Genomic DNA, 24,121 nt, shown 5'->3' on the forward strand with positions numbered 1-24,121 from the left:
TGTGCTAGCGTCCAGTGTTCTGGTAATCCTACTCGGAATTGATCAATAAAAGTTCGTGGATGTAATGAGTTTCCTTCTCGAAAGTGTTGAAATTTTCTGACTGTGAGGAAATAATCGTAGTCGTACTTCGTCATAGTTCCATATGAAATTCGCGATTCTTCGCCACTTTTGTTTCTGATCATTTCTCCCGTCGTTCTTTCCGGTTGTGGTAGACCCATTGGATATTGTCCACTGTAACTTTCGCGTACCCGCGGTGCAGGCTGTCTGATTTCACATATGCTACATTCCGCCTGTGATTGGAATCGCAAATGCGTAATATCTTCGTTAATAGCTTGTTTTTCCGGTGCTGTTAGAGATACGGATGTGGTTGCAGACTCTGTGCTTGTTCGATCCTGTTCACTACGCTCTCCAATGGTTTGCAACGTATCTGTTCGCAATTTCTGAAATTGTCGCTTCGTTTGCCCTTCTATTTTGACTATGCGTTATCATATCTTTTCAGCGCTGCTTTCGTGATACGTTTGTGTAACACGCTGTTTTCAACAATTTCACGCGCTGTACCTGCTGCTTGTCTAGTAATTTCGTTTATCTGTTTCTCTAGTTACTTGACTTCTCCGTGGGTGTTTTTACGTAATGTTTTGATATCGTCCTGAATATCATTACACAATGTTTGTACGTCCGCTTGTACCTTGTCAATGTCTGTTCTCAAACGATTGTAACCTCTTATTAAGTTTCCTATTACTTCTCGAGATTCTTTTGCCTCGTCTTCAATATGACTTACGTTCAACTGAATTTTTTGTTTTGTTCTTTAATCGCACGCATTTGTCTCGTGGTTTCTGCATTTTGTTTGGTCATTTCTGCTTTCTGAATTTTAGTTCTGTTCGCAATTTGTTTATTTTGTCTTGTCATGGTTTCCGTCATTAATTGTAATAATTCTGCCAGATTGGTAGGTCCTATTGCGTTTTCTCCCGACGTCCTAGGCCCTGTGTTTTCGCTCAAGTGTTGGTTCGCAACCGATTGCATTGAACTGTGCTGTGACACGTTTCTGCTCGCCTTCCTTGTACTCTGTGGTGAGGGAGCTCTGATTACTTGTACTATGGGTTCTACGTATTCAAGACGCAAGTTAGAATCCTCATCGACTGTCTCACTACTTTCCTCTGTCGTATGCTAATCTAGGTTCTCTGTGCCTTCGCGTACGTTATCCTCGTTATGGTGCGTTATATGTCCTTTTTCTTGCGATGCTGCATCGCCTGTTGTACTGTCCTCTATTCTCTGTCCATTTTCATGCTGGGTCTCTACCTCAATTCGGTCAAGGTCTCAATATGCCATTGCTAATCTTTCCGAATCCCTTATTTTCTGTTTTAAAAGCAATTCACGCGCCCTACTTCGCGTCAACATGCGCTCATACGATCTCACGCGTTTCATAAACTTTTTACACACACGACTTGACAATCAATTCACTTACTTCTTGGGTCAGAACCAAATTGTCAACGATGTATCCGCCACCTGCGCGCTTGCATTGGAGAGAGAACTTAATTCTAAGAATATTAAAATTCATAACTTAATTATGCTATTGTTTCTGCTAAACTGTCTATCTATGGAATACTTTCTTACTATCTATCGTTGCAGCTACTGTTTTCGACAAAAATTTTTTTTACTATGGAAATTTTTTCAGCAGGTATTTTTCTAACCTGGTTAGGCATTTGGTCAACCTTCAATCATGGTATTTTACCATCCTGGCAGGGTCGCCATTTTCTAAACATTCATGGTGGTGTCTGTTTGTTCTATATCCTGTCTCCCTACCACTTACACGCAACGATGCTCTGAGTGTGCTTTTTAGGGAATTGACTAGTTTGAACCTGGGACCTGTTGCTGGTAAGGAGACGCCAGACTACACATGACATGTAGAATTCAGAAGAGTTCAGTGAGACTAGCGATGATATAACCAAATACTTAATGATCTCAACATCAGCTCCACTGAACTTCCTGTAAAAGAATCTTAATACTAACTAAATTTAGTGGAAGGGGTTCAAGGCTTTCCTATTTTTAGTTAGCTGGTACAATAACGTCGAAAAAGCAGTTAAGCTTACCATTGGATATTTTATTCTACTCACAAAACATTGTTTATAAATTGCACTATTGATAAAAGGAAATGTTTTAATACAGGATGGTAAAAACCAACTGCGTTCAACAAAAATGTGAACGAACATTACCTCAATGGGTTTCCAAGTTCTACAATGGATCGAAGGATGACCTATGCCATATCACATCTATAATCTAGGTTTAAATTAAGTTTCACAAAAGAGAAAACTATCAAAATGGTCTACAGTGACCCTCAATTATCTTTAATTACTTATCTAACTTGTCGTAAATTACTGTGGCTGATGTGGCTTCTCAATAACTATATAACAGAAAAATCATCGCGTTTCAGATTTTTACTTGAATTTGCAAATGTGAACACCATGAGCTTTAATTTACGATCGACACTAGTATTACGCAAAAAGGGCGTGTAACAGATGAGACTTCTGCCGTTCTGAGTGAAGCTTTATGTGCTGTTATGCGGCATCGCGTGCGTTCATTACCTTGTCGGTGTTCGTCAGGGGGGCGGCGGCCGGCGCAGCTCCGTCCACCTCGCCCTATCGGAAACAACTCCCCTCCTAACTTCTCCTGACTACAACTTACCGAAGTTGGTATAAAAACTATCTGGCTATGTTTTCATCTGACCAATCAGGGTCTCAATGTTAACCTTAAGCTCCGCCTACAAAAATTCTGTCTATCCAATGAGAAACGTTATACTTTTCGTGGTGGGGCAAAGTTTTTAAAGTTCGCAACGTAACAGAGACGCGAAAAAGTCTCACGCTAAAACCTGCAGCTGGTGTGGTTCTTTTAGCGTTATCGTAAGATCTATACTGTTCTACTGGAGGGCTCTATCTTTTAACATGGGCTGGGGGTGGTCCTAATGTAACAGACACGTGAAAAATTCTCACGCTAAAACGTGTGGGTTGTGTGGCCTTAGTGGTTAGCTGGCGATGTGGGTGTCCAGTTCGTCCCGTATTGTAGGGCCTTCTAGCTTAACATGGTTCTGCTCTCTGCTTCTGTTCTCGTTTTTCCCTCGTAACTGCGTCGGTCTCATGGTGGGAAGTCTGACATGCATTTAGGCATTCTTGTGTTAGTCTGTGGTATTCCATTTGCTCACTCGTTGCTCGTATTACTTTGATTAATTTAATGTCACGATTTATTCGGAGCTATGTGACATACTACTGGATTTGTTTATCATGTCAGGATTTTCATGGAAGGTGTTGGATTTGCCTGACACCTTACAACATAGTCGAAATTTCTGGTCTGATTGTTATCAGTAGGTCCAAGATGTTATCTCCACGAGTCGGTTCTCTGTTTAATTGCTCGAGGTAACTATCGGATAGTGCACTCAGTATAATGTCACTCGATGCTCTGTCCCTACCACCTGTCCAGAACATCTGAGTGCCCCAGTTTATATCTGGTAAATTGAAATCTCCACCTAAGACTATAGCATGCTGAGAAAATTTATGTGAAATGTATTCCAAATTTTCTCTCAGTTGTTCTGCCACTATCGCTGCTGAGTCGGGAGGTCGGTAAAAGGAGCCTAGCTCGGTTGTTGAGTGTAACCTCCACCCATAATAATTCACAGGAACTATCCCCTTCTACTTCACTACAGGATAAACTGCTACTAACAGCGACAAACACGCCACCACCGGTTGCGTGCAATCTATCCTTTCTAAACACCATGTGTACCTTATAAAAATTTCGGCAGAACTTATCTCTGTCTTCAGCCAGCTTTCTGTACCTATAACGACTTCAGCTTCGGTGCTTTCTATCAGCGCTTGAAGTTCTGGTACTTTACCAATGCAGCTTCCATAGTTTACAATTACAATACAGATTGCTGCTTGGTCCCCGCCATGTCGTGACTTTGCCCCGCACCCTTTGAGGCTTTTGCCCTTTCTGTACTTTCCCGAGGCCATCTAACATAAAAAACGGCCCAGTCCACGCCACACAACACCAACTATCCGTGTAGCCGCTTTCTGCTTGTAGTGTTCTTATAATCCAGTTAATTTCCCTAAAAATACCTTCGATGGAATTACTTTGTGGATGAAAATGGGGTATCAATACATGCTTATTGTCACTGTGTCTTAGAAAATATTTCCATTTGCTACGTGTAAAGTTCGATGTATTTTCTATAAGGAACGCAACAGGTGTACGAACCATGGGTTTGTACTGGTTCTGAATTCCTTTTATTACAGTAGATGCTGCTGTTGACTTCCAGGCGCACAGTTTAACTTATTTAAAGAAAAGATCATAGAAAGCTGGTAAGTGTTTGATATCCCCTCTTTCAGTCTGCTCTGGATCGCCTATATCTGTAAATACGAAATGCATTGGCTGTGTTTTTACCTTATACCATAAAGATCTGAATCCTGCTATGTTGCCATGTTGTCACACATGTCTCAATAATATTGCGTTTAGCAGTTGGCTTTCATCAAAAGTATTCTGTAATTTGTAGTACATTCAGTGTGAACAGAAAGTTCAGTTACTTGCTGTGGGAACCAGGATAAAACGTCAGCGATGACATTATTGTTGTCATGTATATGCATTATTTCATAGTCATATTCTTGAAGAAATGCCGACCATCTAGCAATTCTAGGATGCAGCAACTTATAAGTTAATAGAAAGCTAAGAGCCTGGTTACGAAGTACACTCTGATACTTTTACCATAAACGTAATGATTTAACTTCTTAAAAGCTCAAATGACAGCTAGAGCATTGAGTTCGGTAGCTGAAAATCCATGTTCACATTAAGATAAAGTTTTACTTGCAAACATGATCATATCAATCTCAGTTTTACCATCCATCTTTGGAATCTGAAATAGACAAGCTCCGATTCCTGAAAATATGAGGCAGTGCCAATATAAAAGTATAACCTCATGATGGGGTGACATAGCTTATCAGAAATAACAAGTACATCTTTAACATCATGTTTGTTTGACAACTGTGTGACCAAAACCAAACTGAGTTTTTCTTTAGGAATCCTAAGAGTGACGGGCTGTTCAGCAACTAAGTCAACACAAAGAGATGAAAGAAAGAACATAAACCAAAAATGCTTTTATCTGTTGTTTAGTGTGATGTAGGAGACGTCTTGACTGCACTTAGTTTATTGACATCAGATATTATTCCTGTTGGGGAAATAATATGACCTAGAAACTAAATTTCATCTCTACCAAACTATGACTTTTGAATATTAGCTGTCACTCCACTCTGTGAAGATTTACGCAAAATCCTATCTATTAAGACTAGCTGTTCTTTCCAAGTGCAGTTAGAATACAATTAGAATGTCATCAACATATGAAGTTAGCTTATCTTTCAGATCAGGTCCGAACATAGTGTCTAGCGCTGTAATAAAACCTCAAAGCTCACATTTAAATCGAAGAACAAAATACGGGACTGATAGCTCCTATCAGGCTCAATTGATAATGGGATCTGCCAATAAGAAAATCTGAAATCGAGCCTAGGTAAATAGTGTACACCGTGGAACTTCTGCAGTTTCTCTTCAAAATTTACGGGTTGTGTGCATACTGGTATTATAATTTGGTAACTGCACATGGATTCAGGACCAAATGTACTGCTCCATTAGGTTTCAATACAGGAAACAAACGACTTCAACACGAGGAGTGTGAAGTCTCAATAACCTTCTATGATAGCACTCTGTTACGCTCGCGACCTTGCAACGCCTCGGGTTACTTTGTGCTCGTCCTACAAAAATAATATTTACGCACCTTGTGCTGATTTATTCTTCTGCAGTCTGGTCCGCATGCCTTCGCTGTTAGTAACGAATGATGTTTCTCTACCGGAGGAACTGCAATACAGCCCATCAGTTATTAGTTTTAACAGTTAATGAAATGAACAAATTTAAAAAATCCACAAATGTAACCATCTTTGTTTAATGTCTTTCTTTCCGTTCACACTAACATTCACATTAATAACAATATTAGCAATAATTAATAATAGTCGTAATAATCACAATAATTACTGTTTTCTTTCCAAAATATATTTAACTACTTGGTAATTTCATAGTTCGTAAGAAGCTGACACCTTTCGGCTACAGTTGTAATTACTTGCCGCTAGCTACCGGATCAGAGGTCATTTGTCAAGCTATAACCATAAATCGTTTCTGAAGCCGTCTTCCCGCCAACGTCTGTTACTTAACATAGGCGTGATATGGAGCACTACACCTCAACCTATAGCCCGATTTTTCGATCACGGCGCACAGTATGATTTCCTACAAAAAGTATCATATGGTTCCACATACATTTGATAGACATACGTGCTTAGTACTCCTGATTTGTCATTGAATACGTCTAGATGTCTCATTAGTAATTCGTTCAGCTGTTTTCGTTGTTGCTCATCAAGACACAGTGATCTATGTACATCATCAAGTATAATGGTCTTATAAACACAATTCTTACCCCTGCAAGTCGGTATATCTTCAACAGATGCACTCTTAGTCTTTGAAAATCAAACTTTTATTCCTTGAAAGTATTTATCAGGTTTTCGTGTAACTCGCATTAAGCTGACTTCAACATGTTCATTCTGAATGCACAAATAGAACTTACTTTGCGAGAGACCTACTGTTGCGTCTTTATGTCTTAAAAACTTTATTCTTATTAGACAGTCAACTACAAGTTTCTCTAAAATTATTAGTGAGGACAAAGTCGCTCCATACCTATTAAAACATTGGCTTGAGTTTGCCATTGGATAGCCGGCCATTGTGGCTGAGCGGTTCTAGGCGCTTCAGCCTGGAACTGCGCGACCGCTACGGTCACAGATTCGAATCCCGCCTAGGCAAATGTTTCGTTTCATGGCCGATTCCTCTCCCCATCCTTGAATCATCCATAGCTTATGCCTCATCGCTAATGACCCCGATTTCCACAGGAAGTTGAATGAAGATCTTGTTTACTCTTGTTCTCACGAACTTGTTGGTTACCAAATGTTGTATTCAGAACTAACTGTTATCTGCGGCTGCGATTGTTTATCAGTAGTTTCTTTATGATGAGTAACGGTAAGTAAGCTGTTTGTACGTGCAGTTATGTCAGCTGCTCACACGTATCTGTCTGAACCGGTAAGCATAGCTAGTGGTGAACACCCATTACTTTGTAAAGTAGGCTATGTTCTTCCTCAGGGTTCGGGCTATCTCCGTACCAAGTTTCATCGATGTCGCATCCGCATTTTAACATGTAAATATGGATTACACACATTGAGAATTGTATAAGCATTGTATTCATTACACTAAATCGTATTACATGCAACGTATCAGCCAATAAAAGCTTTATCACACTTCAAACGTCAAATGTTGAACAGCCTTTTCAAAGAGCAAACGTGTATCCCTATGTAACGTTATATTACGATATATTTTTTTCCTTGAATTGATTTTGATGAAATGAAGCCTATATGTTGCCCCAAGCTGCGATCGAGTTACCTGTGAAAATCGCATGAAAATTCCTATAGTGCTTTTGGAGATTAGCATGTTCAAACTGGCAAACAGACGAATACAACTGGTTTGCAGTTTTAGTATAGATTTGCGCTCTCTCTCTGCCCCCCCCCCCCCTTCCCCTTAAAGAGGGGACAGTCGGCAGTTGTCAACGGCACCATTATGCAAAGGGCAATGGATCACTTCAGTAGCTAAGCGTTTGGGACTCAAAAATAGTTCACATATCTCTGAGCACTATGGGACTTAACAGCTGAGGTTATCAGTCCCCTAGAACCTAGAACTATTTAAATCTAAGGACATCACACACATCCATACCCGAGGCAGGATTCGAACCTGCGACCGTAGCGGTCGCGCGGTTCCAGGCTGAAGCACCTAGAATCGTTTGGGACTAATTATCCATTTAGTACCGTGAGAAATAGGTTGAAAAACCAATGAAAGAGTAAAATTCTTATAGTTGGAGCGTTAAACTCGAGCATATTGTAGGTAAGTTTGAAAATCTGGAAAGGAAAATAAAAATGCTTAATCTAGATACACTGTGTGTCAATGAAGTGAACTAGGAAATCGGGATTTCATGTCATCTGTTTGTAAGATGCTGTCAATGGTATCAGAGAGTTGTATAACAAGTGTAGGATTCGTTCTGAATGGGGAAAAAAGGGCTAAGAATAAATTATTGTGAACAGATCAGTGTTAGCTTTATTATCATAATAATCGGATTCATTAGGATGTTGAAAAGAGTGAGGTTGTTTCCTTTTTACGTGAGTCCACAGCTCTATTCCTGCAAGTAGACTCCTTCTCTGTACGTAGCCTCTGCTGCAGTGGGGGCGATGGCGTGATCCCGTGTGCATTCACGTGACCCGTGTTTGGGTGCCGCTTGGCAGTGCAGCAGACGTGCACAGGTGACACATGCCGCCACAGTGGCTGTGAGCTGGCCGTGACGTCAACCGCCGAGACAACACTGACGAAAGCATTCTCTGTCTGCGTGCGAGCTGCTTCCGACCTACTGGCTGACTTGGGTCAGAAGTGCAAAAATATGCAAATATCTTATTTTTCTGGAAGATTCTTGAAGTTTGCCACTTCTGTGCTTCAAAACCGTACGATTCGGTTCAAATTTTAGGCCAAGGTGAATACACAGTTGATGTCAAAACTAGTTTCTTTTTAAGCCATGAGCTCTATCCGTTGTCGAGATACGGTGGTTTAAAGTGAAATTGAATGTAATACGCAAAATTCATTCTTATGTGATTTGAAATCTTGGGAACGGTTTAAAGTGAGTCACACAAATAAAAAATTGTATTCTTACGGTTAAATTGAAAAACTCGCTTTCGAAAATGCTGTGTCCATCGGATTTTACGTGCAACAACACGTTTTTGTGAGTTTTCTTACTCGTGCCCCTTCTATGTCAGGCCTATGTGAATCAGTTCAAATTATGAAAGTAGGTAGACAAATATATGTAATTAATGGTCACCATGTTCTTTTGTGAAATCTTTATCCGTTGACACGTTATAAGCAGCATGGATCAAAAGACAATAGGAAATACTATCCGAATGAGTTGTTGTCCGAGTCAACAAAAATCTACATCAGTTGCTAACCTACGGCAGTCTCAAATCAAAATTATGGGAGAGCAAAAGGTGGGAACCGGAATGAAAAGGCGACTTCCGAGGCATTTAAGTCAAAACATATTGCCATATCCTTAGAACTAACCCTCCTTCCCCAGAGCAGTGAGTTTTCTTATCTACAAAGTATTGGTACACCTGCATTTCGCCATTTATCGGCTAAAGTCTTTGACCTATGCCCAACAGAAGACTCGCACCCTCCCTCCCCCCTCATAGTAAGCATGACATCTCCTTCTTCTTCTTTTTCTTTGTCTGAGCCTTGTCCCACAGTTACGCAGGTTCGGCCATGGTTAATCGGATGTGGCATGGTAAGGTTAAGGGGTGGCCGGATACCCTTCCTGCCGCCACCCCATACCCCCCGGGAAGGAAGTAGTGTACCCAAGCTGTCTGTGCCTAATGTAAGCCATGGAAGAAGGCGAATGTGTTGCAAATCTCTGCAAATCGTGTAACTGAGGCGGGACAAGGGGACCAGTCAGGTATTCACCTAGGGGAATGTGGAAAACTGCCTAAGAACCACATCAAGGCCGGCCGGCTCACCGGCCCTACGTCGTTAATACGTTAGGCGGATTCGATCCGGGGCCGGCGCGCATACCCGAGTTCAGGAAGCAGTGCGTTAGCGCTCTCGGCTTCCCTCGCGGGTTCATAGTAAGCATGACATAATGTAGTATAATTACGTTTATGATGTTTGGTCCAGTAATGCATGACAGCGCGGTCATTAATGTCAAATTTGAAATGTTAAAAATGGCTCAAATAGCTCTGAGCACTATGGGACATAACATCCGAGATCATCAGTCCCGCAGAACGTAGAACTACTTAAACATAACTAACCTAAGGACAGCACACACATCCATGCCTCAGGCAGGATTCGAACCTGCGACCGCAGGGGTCACGCGGTTCCAGACTGAAGCGCATAGAACTGCACGGCCACACCGGCCGGCATTGAATTGTTAGTGGTTCACGTTAAATGAAATACATTTATATAAAATTGATTAAAAATGCAAAGTAACAAAAAAATACTGAAATTGGGTAAATTGACTGACATCATGGTACATGCTAATGTACACCAAATCCAAACACTCACTGTCATAAAAAAAAACACGCAGTAGGCTGCTAGGCCTTCTTTATCGGACTACCTGTGATAAAAGGAAGTCAACTGAACACTTCAAATTGAAAAAAAAACTGTGTAAGAAACAGTTGGTGATGTTGGCAGCATCAGTAGAATAAAACTCCTTCCCATCAAGTCTCGGAAGACCCTAACGGTCTGAACCCAACGCCGGTCCAGAAAGTCTCCGAAGATCCTAACGCTCCTAACCGAACGCAGTGTCATCCTCAGCCTACAGACGTTACTGGATGTGGATAGGGAGGGGTATGTGATTAGCACACCTCTCATCCGGACAGGGTCAGTTTTCGTGACCGTAGCTGCTACTTCTCAGTCAAGCAGCTCCTCAATTCTCCGCACAAGGGCTGAGAGCGCCCCGCTTGCCAACAGCTGTCGTTAAGACCGGACGGTGACCACACAAGTGCCAGCCAAGCCCTACAGCGCTTAACTTCGGTGATCTGACAGGAACCAGTTTTACCACTACGGCAGGGCCGTTGGTAGTATCAGCAGAATGGTAAACTTAACGACCCTTTTGTGGCTACCTGAATCACGTCGTTCTTACATTAACCGAATATAATACTAGTACTGCAGCAGCACGTTATGTAACAGTTTCGAGGTACACTCCTGGCCATAAAATTGCTACACCACGAAGATGACGCGCTGCAGACGAGAAATTTAACCGACAGGAGGAATATGCTGTGATATGCAAATGATTAGCGTTTCAGAGGATGCACACGAGGTTGGCGCCAGTGGCGACACCTACAACGTGCTGACTTGAGGAAAGTTTCCAACCGATTTCTCATACACAACCATCAGTGGACCGGTGTTGCCTGGTGAAAAATTGTTGTGATGCCTCGAGTAAGGAGGAGAAATGCGTACCATCACGTTTCCAACTTTGATACAGGTCGGATTGTAGCCTATCGCGATTGCGGTTTATCGTATCGCGACATTGCTGCTCGCGTTGGTCGACATCCAATGACTGTTAGCAGAATACGGAATCGGTGGGTTCACGAGGGTAACACGGAACCCCGTGCTGGATCGCAACGGCCTCGTATCGTTAGCAGTCGAGATGACAGGAATCTTATCCTCATGGCTGTAACGGATCGTGCAGCCACGTCTCGATCCCTGAGTCAACAGATGGGGACGTTTGCAAGACAACAACCATCTGAACGAACGATTCGGCGACGTTTGCACCAGCATGGACGGTCAGCTCGGAGACCATGGCTGTGGTTATCCTTGACGCTGCATCACAGACAGGAGCGCCTGCGATGGTGTACTCAACGACGAACCTGGGTGCACGAGTGGCAAAACGTCATTTTTCGGATGAATCCATGTTCTGTTTACAGCTACACGATGGTCGTATCCGTGTTTGGCGACATGGCGGTGAACGCGCATTGGAAGCGTGTTTTCGTCATCGCCAGACTGGCGTATCATCTGGCCTGATGGTATGAGGTGCCATTGGTTACACGTCTCGGTCACCTCTCGTTCGCATTGATGGCCCTTTGAACAACGGACGTTACATTTCAGATGTGTTACGACCCGTGGCTCTACCCTTCAGCGAAACCCTACACGACCGCATGTTGCAGGTTCTATACGGGCTTTTCTGGATACAGAAAATGTTCAACTGCTGCCCTGGCCAGCACATTGTCCAGATCTCTCAACAATTGAAAACGTCTGGTCAATGGTGGCAGAGCAACTGCCTCGTCACAATAGCCAGTCACTACTCTTGGTGAATTGTGGTATCGTGTTGAAGCTGCATGGGCAGCTGTACCTGTACACACCATCCACGTTCTGTTTGACTCAATGCCCAGGCGTAGCAAGGCCGTTATTACGGCCAGAGGTGGTTGTTCTGGGTACTGATTTCTCAGGATCTATGCACCCAAATTGCGTGAAAATGTAATCACATGTCAGTTCTAGTGTAATGTATTTGTCAAATGAATACCCGTTCATCATCTGCATTTCTTCTTGGTGTAGCAATTATAATGGCCATTAGTGTATAAACCGTGAGTAAAGGCTACCTCGTCTTGCAAAGGGCCTTACAAACACTAACAGCTGTATGTAAAATGTTCGTATTAAATGAAAGTTAAAAACATGTGTGCAAGATTTAGTCGTTAATTAACAGCACTTTTTTGCATAACGTCGCCACGAAAACTGTATAGGAAAAGCATTTCCTTAACATTTAAATCAGGTACTTTTATCAACAATTGTTGTTGCGAATCAGCTTAAACCTTGTTTAAGTATCTAAGACAGAAACGTGAGATTAAATTAAGACTTTCGTAATTATCTGGAAAACATTTCATCTCAGTGCAGAGAGTTCTTGCTAATCATCTAAATGCCTGGGCAGCAGTAATTTTCCGTTCTTTGACGGGGACATTAATTTTGTAACTGTAGTTCTTTGCTTATTGAAAGATGATTTAGTAGCCATTACCAAGTGCGTTCGAAGAAATGAAATGGAAGCTTAAATGGAAAATTAAGTTTCTCTTTCCTCAGTACCAGTCTTAATAACGATCACCTATGGAAATATTACCGCTTTTTAAGGTATTTTGTTATTACAGATCGTTACACAGGGGTATTATTCTGCATCGACCATTTTGCGTCCTCAGTTTACTACTGCACGCTTCTCTTTGCGTAAAATGTCTGACGCACGGTTTAAAATTCTCAAGGATGCCATCATTAGATACACAAGAAGTGCTAGTGATACGTCTGAACATCTAGGTGTGAATTCAGTGATTAATTTAACAGTTGCCGAATACTCTTGTTACAAAACTGACTCAATCTTGAGCACATTTTCTGACAATGATCCTTGAGATATTTCGATTCCTTTTATAAGATAAGCATTTCCATTGGCGGTAGTATACCTAATAGCTCAATGCAATACCTTTGAATTAAACTGACTGTGCCTATATTTTTTCTAAAAAAAGCGTAATTTAGGCAATTTGTCACCCCTTGCCTACCCCTATCTCCCTATCTCCCTGTCCTCCCTCTCCTCTCTATCTGAGTGAGTTTATGTATGTCTTCCCTGTTTCGAGTGCAGAAACAAGCGCCACGGCTTGGGATTGTAGCTCGGGGTATTACAAACTTGCTGGTTTCTAGATAGAGAGAAAGACGCCTAAAGCAGAATATCTGGAGAGAGCTTGTTGGCTGAGACAAAGTTTTAATGTTTAATGAACTACGTATTGTATTTATTCTGAGGATACTTTTTAATTTCACGTAGAAAAGCTCTTACATTAATAAATTGTAATTGGAGAAAGAAGAGCTCGTTTTTGTTTGTTAACCGTAATTATATTTCGTAATAATTACTCTAAGGTTGATGACGTTCATGTTAAATAAAAACCCCACAAATAACCCATTTCGACATCATTCTCATGTACACTGAATTTATAGTTCACCCATATAGATCAAAATTTTGTTACTGTAATGTACATTTTCGTTAGGCGAAGACGGATACGGAGAAACAAGCTCACTGACATGCAACGTAGCGGTTCCTTAATTGAATGGAGCTTATCTGCGTAAGTTATATATATGCGTGAGATCTGCTTTTATGACCCTGAAATGAAAAATCATTTTATCATAAAACCTTAAAATTTTATATCTTACATCAGTATGTATTCGGCGGATCCAATCTTGGTAATGAAAGACTGGGAGAAATCAAAGTGGAACAGGAAACAATTAAGTGTAGCGTTGTTGACCTGAGAAATAACGCCGGATAGGTGATGCAGTCTGTTGGAACCTGGATATTTGTTTTATTTCTTCTAATAAGAGAATGGATAAGCAAAATCAATAAGATTCCTTGTAAACAAGAATATCTGTCGACCATGTTTCGGCAATAGAGAGTACGAGCAGTAAAATTTCTTAATTTGTCTTAAGGATGTAATAGAGGTTCAAAGCGCAAATAAAGGAAGTTTTTGCTAACGTCTTCAGGAATTCCATGAAAAAGGAAGGAATTCCAGGTTTCAACTGTTAGTCGGTGATTTTAATACCATGATCAATGCATATAAAGAGGAATACACAATGATGAATACTTCATGCTGAGTACAGCACATTGCCGATCATGAATTCGTTCTTCAAGAACATCCAGATCGAAAGAAGACGACGACGGACTCCAGTTTCACCAATGGAGCAAGGATACCATACTTCTGTCAAAAATACCCTAAACTATTCTGTCTGCTTCTGTAATGCAAAGATTGCGATATGTGTAACAGCAGAAATAAAAAAAATACTACAAGAAAAGAAAAATCGTCATGAATTGCAAGTGAACAAGTAAAAAGATCTGGTAGTTTGCAGTAGAAAGCTGCACAAAGAAGAGAGCATCATGCATAATTTAGTTTTCAAGTTTACAGCTTGTCGGCGGTCTTTGTAAGGATGCTGTTCAAATCAGATGTCTGTGAGAGCAAAAAAGAGTTTGAAAATTTAAACTAGGCTGTTATAAAAAATTATTCTGAGCTCTGGTATACTCTGAGAAAAGAAATGACAAAGGACATTAAGAAATACGATAAAGCCATAATGCAGAATCAAGAAGAGAAGAAAACGTTAAAGACCACTAAATGTAAACTTTTAATTGGTAGCAAGTGAGTAGTAACAGGAGATAAAAATAGCAGTACAATTACCGATAATGTAAAAATATTGATCGTGACCACAATGTTGTACAACAACCTATATGGAAAAGGGCATACCTGATGCTATCTGATCGGTCTAACGTTTACGTAACTCTCAAACGCGATCAGAACGATATGAAGATTATGACGAGTTCCTTTGGTTGCACAACAGCCGGTGCTGTCTCCTCGCGTATTTTTCCCTATGTTTATACTTGAAGGACTTAATATTTTTATGTAGTATGTGAAAAACATTTAGATTGTTTCATGTGAAGGGTATCGAGTGAAAAAAACAAAGACAAAAACCACGATTTATTTTCTATGTAGACAATGATTAAAGAAGACAATATATACTTTGTTAATTTTCATTTGTCTGATAAAAGACAAGACCTCGTTCAAGTAATGCTGCTAACGTAGGAAGACACACTCTTCTAACATTCTATATTAAGGAGTCTGTAATAATTGTAATAACTGATCATTTTATCTAAGCCAGTTACAGTATAAAAATGAGGTTTGTTACTATTGAAACCATCTTGTATTTATAGAAAAATTTTCTACAGTTATTGAAACTTTAATTGGTTACTACGTTACCATGTTGTTGTCCGTCTATTTTTGGTAACGAGGGCCCTTCCAGCCCAGATACTATTAAGATAACATACTCAGTTTACAAATTTATGAAAGTAGTAAAGCATTTCCGTCATTACTTTCATTTTCTAATGTAAATTTTGCCGTACTGGGCCATTAATGTCGAGTACGTTATTTTGTTCACGTAAGAGCCAGTCCAGAGAAAGCTACAACTACGTATACTTAATGCCATTAAAATACACAAACCAGTGTGCTACTAATTACTGTACATACATTCGAACCCAAAGGTTTCAAACCCTGAGACAAAAAGAGATCATATTCAAAAATTTTTTACTTTGGTAAGAAGTATCATATCTTCACGATAACGTAACTTCAATAAAAGGAAATAATAATAATCAATTAATGAGCACACTGAAGTGTAGGGTGTAATAAGTCTGAGTCAACAATTTTACAGTTTAAAAGATTGTAAGAAGGACTGTGACACACACACAAAAGCAATATATAATTATATAATTACACTACAGCACGCACACAAACACACACACACACACACACACACACACACACACACACACACACACACACACGCACATAAAAATTCGGACATTCTAAAACCATATTTGCTGTCAGTTATAAAGCTTTCGAAAACAAAAGAGAAAATTAAAGGAAATATTTAAAGCATAGAAAGACGTTAATGGTTTGGCTGATGAACAGACAAACACAAGCCAACTACATTGAAACACACCAAAATCTCAAGCTTAGCTAGTTTGTTACATATAATTTGAACGAGTCTGTTTTCAGGATACATATGCATGAGTAATGTTAACATTCATGAATAAATTATTTGTTAATCTTACTCATACGACCACACATAAAACGATTTTTTTTATCACGTTACAATTTCTTAAATAAAAGTTCGTCCATGGGACTCTTCAGGAGTAATTATTTTGTTAGAATCAAAACTTGTCTTGCTACCTGTAAGGCAGTTTATGTTACTGGCGAAATGATGAAATTTTGTTGCAGCGTATTGAACTCCTTTTGGAGCCATTAATGGGGAGTATGGGTCTTTTTTCCTCTATTGTTGTAGGTCTGGTTGTCACTATTCTCCTCAAACTGTAATAGATTATTTATGACAAAATTCACTAGCGAATGTATTCGTTGTGCTGGTGCAGTAAAAAATGCCTAACTTCTTGAAGAGGTACCTACATGACTACCGTTGGTGAACACTACATTTATTCTTACCCTGTGTTGTGGAAATTCTTTCTTCGTAAGTGATGAGTTACCTCAGAAAATTGTTCAATACCAAATTACTGAGTGGAAATGTGAAAATCATGTCAGGAGGTTGATTTCTTTGTTTCCAGAATAGAAATTAGATGAAAATCAAAAGCAACTGAACTTAATTATTTGAGGAATTCAGTAACATATTTCTCCCAGTACAAGTTTTCATTAGTAATTACATGCAAGTATTGGGAGCATTCTGCACTATTTACTAATTCTTGTTCATATGGTGAGTCTATATCTGGTATGCCTTTGTTTGTGGTACATAATTCAATATACTGTGTTTTAATCAAAATTTAGCGAGAGTCTACTATTTGGAAACCACTTAACAATTATATGAAAAACAGCGTTTATAATTTCTTATGTTGCTTCCCCTCCATTGGGTTTTATTATAACACTAATATTACCTTCTAAAAGTACCAATTCTGCTTGTTGAATGTTAAGTTTCACACACATATATAATGGAATGGAGTGGAGTGGAACGAAAATTGAACTCAGTGTGACTTCCTTTGTGATTTCTCCCCCATCACTAAAACTTTCTACCTTTCCAAACTTTAAGCATTTCTTTGTAAAGTCCAGAAAGTTTTTCTAAGACACTAACATTGCTTACACGATAAGACACCTTTGGAAGATCAGAAAATAAACGTACTGGAAATATTTTCTTATTTAAGGTTTGATATAATTGTGTGTGAATGTGTGAGTGAGCTGAGAAACCTTCGGGAATCCAAACTGCTTAGGGAACTGTCTCTACGTAAATGAGAGACTATTTTTCAGTATATTACTTTTTCGAATATTTTGGAAAAAGATTCGAGTCTGTAACTCGAACGATAGTTATTTAAGTCTTTCTTGTCACCTTACTTACAAAGAGGTTAAACAATAAATTATTTTAATCTTTCTGGAAAAATTCCTGTGACAGTAGTGTATTACATTCATCACTGAGGACATTACTTATTATGTTAGAGCTATTCCACATGAAATTCCATCTACAATATATGGACTTCCGTGTTTTAGAATCTTTATAATTCAATAAATTTTAGTAAAGGATGTTTGTGCTAATTCTTGTTATTTAAAGTTATCATATTGTAGTATATTCTCTCGCTTCTTCAAATGAACTAATTAATCATGTTTTTGCTGATTCATTTAGAAAGAGATATTGAAAAATACTCATGTTGTGGTTTTAGTCACTTCTGTCCTGAAAATCGAACTAATTACGCTATGGGTAAGCTACTACAATAAATCACAATATGGATACTATAAATGATTTAGTCTCAGAAAACATGTAGAGTGCAAAGAACTGTGTAAATATAAATTACACACTGACATATTCTACCCTAAATGTAATTTCGACATAGGCAGAACATATGTTTGACTTACTTTAGTATGCTTCCTCCGTTTCCACCTTTAATAGATGGACACAAAGTTGACTGATACTGATTATCGGTGAGAAACAGAAGACCTGCCACCTGACTGGCACTTTTAGAAAAAAGTTCAGTGGACGAGTAAATGGAGCTCAACACATTTATCACTAGTGTCTACTTCCAGTTAACTAAACTGCTCATACATATTGCCTATTGAAGTACGGACAGCAGTTATAATGCACCGATGATCTGTTCATTTAAGCGTTGGCCGCTGTGCAGTTGACGCGTGGAATACCTGTAAGTCTCTGTCTACAGAGTAGACGCAGTATGTCACCAAAATCTCCTAGGGGTGAAATTACCTCAGTGTAGGAAACAAAAAATGAGTCAAGTTTTCAGTTTACTCACTGGCTGGGAACAGAAATTAGACTCAAATATTCTTCCATAAAGAAGCACTTCAATGTTTGTCAGATCCCACAGAGAGGTAAATAAGCATCACTTGAGTGAACGAAATAACAACTCTGCTGACAGAGAAATGAACCCACGTGCTCCTTGTGAAAGAATAAACCCCTCTCAACATCTAATCACGAGATTCTCTGCTGTGGATCTCACCAGCGAAGTCCCTATATAGATCCCCGGCAGAAAGTGTTTTCGATCGTTCCCGGAACGTAAGTGTGATCACTCCATACGCCCGTTCTCTGCTAGATACATGATGTCTACATTTCGACTTATGTGACAAATTCCAGTGGCAGTACAAAAGTATGACCTCCCACTACAAAGGCTACGAATCTACGAGCCAGTCGCATCACATACTCCTTTCAGGAGAATTTCTGGAAATTTCCATTTTCCCTCTTACATCCGTAGCATTCTGACAATAAAATACCCAATTCTACTGTTTGGTGCGAAGCATGCCCTCGCACTTCCCTTGAGAAGATTCCTCGGAGGTGAGCTCCTGACCTGAGCAGTAAGAACAAAAATATTTATTGTGTGAATAAAAACCGTCTTTTCTCGTTGCACTGCAGCAAGAAAAAGGCATTTTTATTTACAAAACAAAGAAATGAAACAGTTATTCTGTTGCTTGTTATTTAATTAAATTCTCTCCAAACTAAATAATGTCCTTTTGGAATTTGTTTTGCGTGTTATATGAACCAATGTGCTCGTAAATATTAACTTTTTATGTATTATTCTGTGTATGCAGATAATAGTGCAGAAAAAGCGAGCGGTAGGACTGGGTTAAATTGTAAGTGGTCCATTCCACTTAAAATTTTTATGAAACATATTCTGAAAATTAATTTTACAACACATATTCAGCAAATGCATGTTCCACAGTTTAAACTTGCATTATTCAACGCAATGTCCACAACAGTTCAGCAGTTCCTTCAATAATTCTGCAAGTTCTTGCATGTTGAAAGTTTTCCAACTGCCATCAGCAAAAAAAAAAAAATACACTTATTAAAACCCTTTGAAAATACAACTAAGTCAAATTACGCAAGGAGCGTAGCTCTGAACACAACAAGGTTTAACAGTTCAAAAAAGGCTCTGAGCACTATGGGACTTAACATCTGAGGTCATCAGCCCCTACAATTTAGAACTACTTTAACCTAACTAACCTAAGGACATCACACACATCCATGCCCGAAGCAGGATTCGAACTTGCGACCGTATCAGCAGCGCGGATCCAGACTGAAGCTCCTAGAATCGCTCGGCCACATCGGCCGGCAAGATTTAACATTAATTTTTCAAACATGGAACTTTTTTCAAAAACTGTACCCTCCGCCTGACTTCTAAGGCAGCTTTAGCCAAGAGAACATCTCACTAGTCTCCCAGATGTGCCGAATACCAAAACACCTCTGGGTACCACTACTGGCCAAAAAGATATTAAAACTTCTTTCGTAACTTAAAATTTATATTAGGAGCCGATTCACTGGAACACAATAAACAAAAAAAATATTTCTGGGACACAGTTAAGTTTATTTACACACAAGGGGAGATAATAGGTTAAAAGTATGTGCACTACACCGAATACTATTGCAATAATGCACTGACTTACCAATATGTCGCTGGCCGAGCGAACACACCACTGATTAGATAAGGAAGAGAGCTAACCGCCATTTGTCACAGAAGGCCTGTATAACCCTGTACGGTCACACATTAACATAGGCTACGTGGCTGTCTCCAGTGTCGCTTTACAGGAACAGCCTGGACAGACAGCCCTAAAAGCAAACCAATACCGCGTGCCATACCATAACCATTCAGTTAGTCCACTGTTCGTAATGACAGTCCACTCGACCATGGCTGCCCACGCCTACAGTTAAATCCATACGGTCCGCTTCTCGGGCGGTGTCCCCAGGTCTGCTGAAAGGAAGACTTAATTTTGACACCAGTCCTTACGTCGGTAAGAAATCCGATAAAATCTGGTGATAACAAAATGAGATTATACGTTGCTGGCAGAATGGTACAAGATTGCCAATGAAAACCATACACAATCTCTAGTTATCCATCGAGAAGTCTGAAAGCTGTTTTGAAATCGATCAATTTTCCTACATCGTATTAAGCATGGTAATTTGTTGCGGTTATGGTTTTTCCAGGTCTTTGTCAAATCCCTTGTATTTTTAGAGCCTTTGTCTCTGATGGCTCTCGATCTTCCACCATAATCGAGCCCATCAGCATGAGGTGGCAAATATGAGGTACCAAGGAGGTGGAAACGTGGCTTCTACTATGCAAAACTGCTTGGTAGCTACAACAAAAAAACACAATTAATTAGCAGAAGTGCAAAATAAGAAAGTATTTATTACTTAACTTTTCTGTAGTCCATGATCAGTTGGTTGACAATCATCGAAGACACGACTAGACTAAGCGTCTGTAGAATGACATAATATACAAGTCACAGATCTTGCAGTGACGAATTAATATCTCGTAATCTTGAATGTCGACTCCGGTGAATTTGAAGACTGACTAGGAGCGGAGTTACAAAAGCTTGAAGGCAGCAATGACTGAGCTGCAGACGATGACTAACATCGGCCCTGGCTGTCCACTGAGGGCGGCTACGAACTGTAGACCGGCACAACTGCACTACTCTCCTGCTGCACATGAAGTGGCCTAGCGGCGCCTCGCGGCGAGCATATGTACTGCGATGGTCTGTGTACTCTTTGGCTAACACGACCGTTCTTCTGTTCCGTTTATCGAGAGAATCGCATCCGGCGGATCGATCTCTCAGGAGGGAGTGTGGTCATATGATTGACGACATCACAGGATCCACTTCTGAAAAATAATTCACGGGTGCACTAAAAGAGCTGATTATGTTGTTCCTACTCGTAATTACGTCTGTAAAAAATAACATAGTAAAATCATCTTTCTGAATCGGTCAGTACTGTGGGCGACCACTACGTCATCATACGTTCTCCATAACTGGAAAACATCGACGTCTTGCTATCAGAAAAGTGTCAACTGCCGTCTGAAGACTGCTTCGAAATCTGAATTAGTTGTAATGTTTCATAGATTGAACAATTAACAGCAACTAATTACTGTTTTGAAATCAATTATAACCCGTTTACGTTTTTATAGGGTCACGGGTTCTTTATATAGTTTTTCTCTTAAACTGTTAACCTTACCTGACCAACTGCGGATTCTGTGAACAGAAAGCATTATTTAGTGGAAAAATATTGTTTAGGTCAGATACTTTTCCCGTCCAATAAAGCAGGAACGTTGCAAGTTCCCAGCAACGCTAGAGATACTTTACTGCTTCTCTATCGTCGGAAACAAATCACATTTCATAACTCCTGCTGGCTTTTTGGAGGCACGTCTTGGCCGTTAAGGTAATGGCGATACACATCGTTCGCTTCTTGGTCATGTCTCACCTACTGAAAGCTGTTGTACGTACACATTGTTCAGAAACTCCATGACAGGAGCATTATGGTTTTCATATGAGAACGGCCACTGTGGTCGATGATGATATTATTTGTAGGTAGTGAAGCAAATGTGCCTAGGTCTATTTTCACACAATACCCTTCAAATTGGCAACATATGAAAAAGTTCCTTAGAAGCGGTCCACGAATGTTGTATCTGCACTCTTTGTTCGAATAACCAAACTTTGGAAGAATCATTTTGTTACTGTTATGATTAGACGCCAGAAACAAAAACCGTAGTTAAATAGTACAGAAAATAAAATATGGTGCATACCAACAATGTTACAGTAATATGTTGTGAAATACATACCACGTACTAGACGATCACACAAACTGAACACCCTCCCTCCTCCGTATCTCCAAGATTCTTCTTTCTTGGCAAGTCTCCACAATAACGTACCTTACGTGGCGCCACAATTGTACTGATTGTTCTTTATGCTTTCTCGTTTGCCTTTGCCGTAATTTTCAAAATCGCCACCCACTGGTACTCTGGTTCAACCAGACCTCAATGTCCTTGGCCATAAATTACCAGGAGACTAACTGTTGAGGCTTTGGTCAAACAGTCATTCTTCGGCAGATGTCCAAGACTGTGGATATTTCATTGGTAGATCTTAAAGTACTTCCCAGACGGCGATATTTTTTTCTACTCTTTCAGAAGCAGAGTTGAGCTGCGGAACTGAAAGGGAAAAACTGTTGAGAACTGTGGGAGACATTGCGGCTTCACTTTAATGGAGTGTTCGAAGTCTGTTACTTTATCGGTACGATCAGAAAATATGTCCTCATAACGGGACAACAATTCACATCAATCCTTTTTCTCTACTTCCGATATACCCGTGACTGCTTCTACCGTTTCCTTTATCTTGTCACACATATTGTTCTCTTCATCCCAATCATGTGTAATTATGGCGTGCGAAATCGGGTTGTCCTCCATCAAAAGATTCTTAATGTTGTACCGTACCATCGTCAATCAGTTACAGTAAAATCACATTCCTCCTTAAGATAGCATTCTGTCCAAATATTACTTTCTATATGAGATTCAAACTCACTGTACTCTCCCTTAAAATTTTCGACGGTGGTAGTTACAACATCATTATCATGAAATATATCATTACTTTTTAGTTCCATGTCATTACAAACACCTTCACAAACAGTATTTTCAACAGCCGCCGGTACATCATACAACTCGCTACATAAAACCCCATTTACCTATGTCGACAAATCACCAATATAAGAACCGTTCATAGTTTCACCATCCTTTGCCGTTATATCACATAATCTGTAGATACAGCATCATGTAATTTCAGAGTCAACATTACCATTAAATTCCTTTACGTTTTGATTTAAATCTGAGCATAATACCTTTATCTGTCCTACAAGCTCCTGTAACACATTAAATTCAGATCTCGCGTGAAATTCAGGTCAACATTCATTCTCAAACAAACATTCAAGATCCACAGACCCATCCAAAATTTTCGATTCACCTCCATTAGTAGAAATATACGCACAGATTTATTCCTCTGAAGTATCAATACCAGGAGCATCATCTTTCGTAACTTCAGCACATAAAACATCATTAGTATCTTCAAAAATAATTCATCAATATCCACCGATACACATCCAAATTAATCAACAGCTGACGACACTAATGCTACGCCACCCTTATCAACCTCCTTAGCAACTTTCTGCTTCACAATATCACTTGCAACATCACCAGCTTCATCACTACAATCGTTACCGCTGGTTAGTACCTCTTTAGACTTTCCTATACCATCTACCTCCACCAAATTCAGCTCCACCTCAGCCTCCTTTTGGCACATAGAATCTTTCATTGTATTAACATTCACACACTCTTTCGTCTCACGTTCATAAAACGTATGATCTGATTTCAAAATTTATCTGTTTAATTTTTATCTCTTACTGATTTCATTTCAAAATTCTGACGACTTTCTGCTGATTTATTGACACCTATCACATTTCCATTTACTCGCGTCCTGTTCATCGCCGGTTTATTTTGCCACCTCCGGACCTGAGATGCGACGAAACTTACTTTCCTGATCTCCCATTAGGCTGGTTCATTTCGCCAGCTGCCGGTCCCTCAAATCTACTTTTTGGTGTCGGTCCCGGTCTCGAAAGTATTCGTTCCCATTAGCCCTATGAAATTTATCATTGGCTGTGTTCCTGTTAC

Source organism: Schistocerca gregaria, chromosome 7 (genome assembly GCF_023897955.1).
Source record: "Schistocerca gregaria isolate iqSchGreg1 chromosome 7, iqSchGreg1.2, whole genome shotgun sequence".
NCBI classification, from domain to species: Eukaryota; Metazoa; Arthropoda; class Insecta; order Orthoptera; family Acrididae; genus Schistocerca; species Schistocerca gregaria.